This window comes from Canis lupus, chromosome 14, assembly GCF_048164855.1.
Source record: "Canis lupus baileyi chromosome 14, mCanLup2.hap1, whole genome shotgun sequence".
Lineage (NCBI taxonomy): Eukaryota > Metazoa > Chordata > Mammalia > Carnivora > Canidae > Canis > Canis lupus.
Window position 1 is genome coordinate 62,536,935 of NC_132851.1, and position 5,554 is coordinate 62,542,488.

Genomic DNA, 5,554 nt, shown 5'->3' on the forward strand with positions numbered 1-5,554 from the left:
ATGTTTGCATCTGGTATGCACCGACAATCATTATTAAGTAAGAATTTATTTATAATATTTTTAACATCACAGTATCAATATTGGTTAAGAATACTGGGTCCTGGGCAGCCCCAGTGGCACAGCGGTTTAGCGCCGCCTGCAGCCCAAGGTGTGATCCTGGAGACCTGGGATCGAGTCCCGCGTCGGGCTCCCTGCATGGAGCCTGCTTCTCCCTTTGCCTGTGTCTCTGCCTCTCTCTCTCTCTGTGTCTCTATGAATAAATATCTCTATGAATAAATAAATAAAATCTTTAAAAAAAAAAGAATACAGGGTCCTAAGACAGACTGCTGGCTTCTAATCCTGCCCCTGCCACTTATTGTCTAATTTTGGGCAAGTCATTATAACCTTAGGCAGGCAATATATTTTAATTTCCTTATCTATAAGAGGGACATAAGTAGTAGTATGTACCTATAAAGTTGTGTAATGTGTAGTATCTATACATTTTAGAACAATTCTCAGTAAATGTTTTCATTCAATGTCTTGGTGGCTAAAAGCATCTGGAAACTTAATAATTTTGTGGAATTATTAGAAACAAATGAGTGTATCCACTGTATTTTTTTAAAGTGGAATAGTTATAGTATGATCCCCTTTCTTTCTCTCTCTCTCTCTCAATAGATGGATAGATAAGTAGTTACAGAGATAAGTCTATATCTATCCATTACTATAGATAGTATATACCTCTCTCTGTCTATATGTGTATTTACATACATATATATGTGGTATGTGTGTATAGTATATGCTTCTGTAGAGAGAGATTCACCAACCTTGTGGTTGCCTCTGGTGAGTAGGATTGGAGTGGTGGTTGAGACTCTTGGGAGAATGTCTTTGATATAAAAACTAAAAATTAGGCAATTCATTGAAAATTAGTCAATCTGAAAATATTTTATTAATTTCCTACTACACACCAGGGTCTGATGAAGGAACATTTAAATTGTTAGGAATTACTCTTTCCCTTGAGGAACTTTGAAGCTATGTCAAGGGGATTAGATTGCTACCTAAGTTCTTAGCATTTCCTTTATTTTTAATTTCTGTATTTTAATTTTTGAGTGATGCTGAATATAAACATTTTTGGTGTCTTTATTAATGTTTAGAAAACTATAATTTTTCACATGTGAATATAAAAGTTCTAATTTTAAAATGTAGAAGTAGCTTAGCTTTATTGTAGTCAGATTATAAAAAATAATAAATATTTGTTATAGGAAACTCTCAGGAGAAATTTATGCTTGATATTCCCCTAACACCAAGAGACCTTCCTTCTCTTGGGAAGTAGATGAGATTAATAGGCTATGGCTTTAAGTATTGTTTTCAAGCAAAGTGCAGAAGGCTCTTTGTGCTCTTTCCTAGAACATAAGTTGCAAACAAAACCAAACCAAACCCAGAACTCTCAGTATCTATTATAAAGTCTATTTGTTTAGAAATTGCCCTTGTGGGACGCCTGGGTGGCTCAGCAGTTGAACATCTGCCTTCGGCTCTGGGCGTGATCCTGGATCCAGGATCGAGTCCTGCATTGGGCTGCCTGCATGGAGCCTGCTTCTCCCTCTGCCTGTGTCTCTGCCTCTCTGTGTGTGTGTCTCTCATGAATAAATAAATAAAATCTTAAAAAAAAAGAAAAGAAAAGAAAAGAAAAGAAAGAAATTGCCCTTGTTCTTTTTATTTTTGTAGAAGTTTGAAGTCTATTACTCTTCTCTTATTTGAATAAGAATATTAATATTTTTTAAAGATTTATTTATTTTAGAGAGAGTGAGCGTGAGTGGAGGGACAGAGAGAGAGAGAGAGAGAATCCTGAAGCACACTCCCTGCTGAGTGGGGAGATCATCACAGGCCTCAATCCCATGACACCTGAGATCACAACCTGAGCCAAAACTAAGAGTCATTATCTCAACCGACTGAACCACTCAGGTGCCCCTGAATAAAAGAATATTATGATTAATGTTATGAGTCTAATATTTCTGCCCTGGGTTAGTGATAAAAAGGACAATGCTCAATTCCTCATGCACCCAAATTGTTACCCAGATGCTCCTGCAAGGGTTTGGTTGTAAGCTGTAGGCAAAAATCCTGCATTGGTTTCATTTCTGGTTGGGACCTCAGGACTGTTTAGACAGTTAAAGAATGCCTTCTTTGGTGAAGCAGGACTGAATACCAGGGTAATACTTGATATTATTTAATAGGGACCAAAAGGAAAGTGAATCAAACTTTTAGTCTGTTGCTGTTCTGCAGTTTTATTACAAACAAAGTAACCAAGGAAAAGGAGAAAAATACCTTCCTAATTTCATGGGTCCTAGAGCAGTATTTAATATGGGAAATTAAGCCATCTAGAAAATCGTAAAGAAAAATATAGTCTACTAGAAATCCCACTCCCTTGCACCTATCCGCTGTGTATACATCCTCATGTGTGTGCACATATGTGTATATATATGTATACATATATACATATACGTATATATATAGAGAGAGACCTAATTTGTTTGTTTTTTTTAATTTTTTTTAAATTTTTATTTATTTATGATAGTCACAGAGAGAGAGAGAGAGAGGGGCAGAGACACGGGCAGAGGGAGAAGCAGGCTCCATGCACCGGGCGCCCGACGTGGGATTCGATCCCGGGTCTCCAGGATCGCGCCCTGGGCCAAAGGCAGGCGCCAAACCGCTGCGCCACCCAGGGATCCCGAGACACCTAATTTGTACATCTGTGTATATTTGTCACCTTTGGAGGGCTTTTGTTTACATTCAAACCCTAAATCCTGAATTCCATGTTGAAAGTGATAAATTTAGGGGTTTTTAAACTAGTATGTGATTATCAACAAAATTTATTGACACATCTTTTATATTTAGTGAGATATACCTATACCTAACTTAATGGACATAAAACCAAAACTTTTATGAATTAGAATTTGGGTATACTAATGTCTTTCCATTGGTTTATAATTTAATTTTTTTTTTTTACTTTCACCTAATTTCCAGTTGGAAATGATGATAAACCTAAAAATTTTCCTTTTCTTTATAAAAGTACAATGTGCTCATTAAAATAATTTGCAGATTGCACAGATGTTCAAATAAGAGAACTCCTGGATCCCATCATTCAGAGGTAAGTAACACTGTCCTAGCAAACTGTTACCTTCCAGCTTTAGGTACTTGCATCTACAAACATTTTTCTTTTTTATCAAATTGAGATACTATTGATTCAATTTTGTGTCCTGCTTTTTCCTTTAAAGTATATTGTAAGAAATTTTTTATGTCGAACTTATTTTTGAAAATGCAATAAGTATAATTTCTTGCTTATATGAAATTTGAATGTACAGAAAATATAATAAAAAAAATCTGTAATCCTACCACTGAAAGATAAGCAACTTTCACATTAGTGTTTCCTTCTGAGCTGTTTATTTGCTCCCACTTTCAAACAAACAAAACTTAAATGCCTATGATAACTTAAATGCCTATAATTTTTTGTATATGCTGCTGAAGCGAGCACATACACAAAAATGTATATAATTTTGATAGTGAAAATAATTTTGAAAAATGAATTTCTTTAAAGAAATTTATAATTTTGTAGTTAGTATAATTAGTAAATTCGTATTTTCATATTTGTAAAATGTTTACATCTGTAAAGGATCTCTAATCTAAGAAATTGTAACATTTTCCCATAATTGATATATGTACATTTGTACATGCTTATATATGTGTGAAACTTCAAAAGTTCAAACGTTAAATTCCATTATGTTGGAATCTTTAGGGAGGGGTGTGCTTGTGTGTGTGTAAGAGACAAAAGTAGAATCCAAAGATAGAAGATCTACCTCTTTTTTATCGGGATGGCTTTGGGCAAGCTGCAACTTCTGTAAGCCTCAGTTTTCTCATTTTTCAAATTGTAATTCTAGAACCTCCCCAAGGCACAGGCTTGTTGTAATGGGCCAAAAACAAAATCAGTGAAAAGACTTCTTAAATTATAAAACATACAAATGTTAATAGTTATTATTCAAGATGCTCCAAGAAAGAAAAAAGACAAAGGCAATTCTTGATTCCAGAAGTTATTGTCAGATTTCCTTTCAGAACAAATGGAAATTGAATATGGAAACCTTCCTGTGAGAATTACAGAATATAGCTTTGCCCTGACTTCCTCATCTTTCTTAGCAAAATGTACAAATTTTCCTGACTACATGTTTAGATCTCAGGACAAGAGAGAATATAATTATTTTTGTACTGTTTATTATTGAATAAGCCATGTTTATGGTACCTAGCTCTTAGGGAAAAAAAAGAAAAAGAGCAAGAGAGAAATGGTATATCTGCCCACCACCACCTGCTATTTTTAGATTGGCTAGGAAGCCCTATTTGGCAGCCTTTGCCCATCTCATTTGGCAACTCTTGAGCCTGCATCATTCAGAGATATAAGAAGCTTAGAAGGTGGAAAACTGAATTTCTTTGATTTTCCAGACGTCATTGCTGAAAAAACATATCACCACAAGCAATTTGAAGGACATTGGCTGTAAGTAAAGCACTAAGTGTTTTCATTTAGTCAGATGGGCATTTTCAGTACAAAAGACATGATGTATTTTCACCTTTTTGCCTTAATGGGGGGTGAGGAAGGGATGAGCCTTCTGTCCTGATTTGATTTATATTCATTATCAAGAGAAATAATAATTTAGAAAAAGAAGCAAATACTGTGCATGTGCAGGCATGCATACACATGCACAAATACATATTTGCTCACACATTTTTATGGCTTTTTAGAATAAAATCTTTGGAAAAGAAAAGGAAACCATATGAATGCCAAGGAAAGAAGCACAGAAACAATCTTCAAAATGTCAGACTTTAAGATTAATGTACTATGATGAATTTGAAAGCTAAGTAAATAGAAGGTAAATAGAGATAGCTAATTTTCCATTTACACTGATAAAGAGACGTAATATTATACCCATGGATCATTTTAAAATGAGCATACATGTTGGTATTTTATAGATAATAAAATTTAACCTATTGTATCTATAGTTTCTATGAAGTGTTTTGAAACATTTTTTTTGTTGGGTTTAGTAAGTTACCAAAGCTCTAATAAAAGTCAGGTTACATATGCTATGTGTTTTTTCTTTTCCCTAGATTATTTTATTGTTTTGACAATAACTTTCCTTTAACTGTTAAACTTTTCTTTAATTGTTAAATAATCATTTTCCTATAACTGAATAATTTTATTAAATGAGTTAACAATGGTTAAGTAAGTGCTTTGTTTTCTATTATAGTTATATTGGCATTTTTAATATATGCACAATTTTTAACAAAACGTATGAGAAAATTGATTTAAAGCTAGTCCTATTGCAAGTTATTTTAATTATTTTATATAACTACACCTTTAAGATGAAATTCACTTTCCCATAGCTCTTCCAAAGTTGATTATTTTCCTCCATTTTCAAAAGAGTTTGAGGAAAGCTTGTCTTGGAAGTGTAGTCTTAGTGGTAATGTAAAATAATTTTGCTTGGTAGGAAAAGCGGTGGATATATTGCTCTATTTAAATTTGTCATTATTGATATTAGTG

The 5,554-nt window shown here is 33.8% G+C and overlaps 1 long non-coding RNA gene across 1 annotated transcript; it reads left to right on the forward strand.

The window, feature by feature from the left end:
• Nucleotides 1-3,069: 3,069 nt before the first annotated feature.
• LOC140604200 (uncharacterized) lies at nt 3,070-4,936 on the forward strand. The gene is made up of 3 exons (XR_012007220.1): nt 3,070-3,121; nt 4,462-4,513; nt 4,759-4,936. It is a non-coding gene; the product is annotated as an uncharacterized lncRNA (long non-coding RNA).
• The last annotated feature ends 618 nt before the right edge of the window (nt 4,937-5,554 follow it).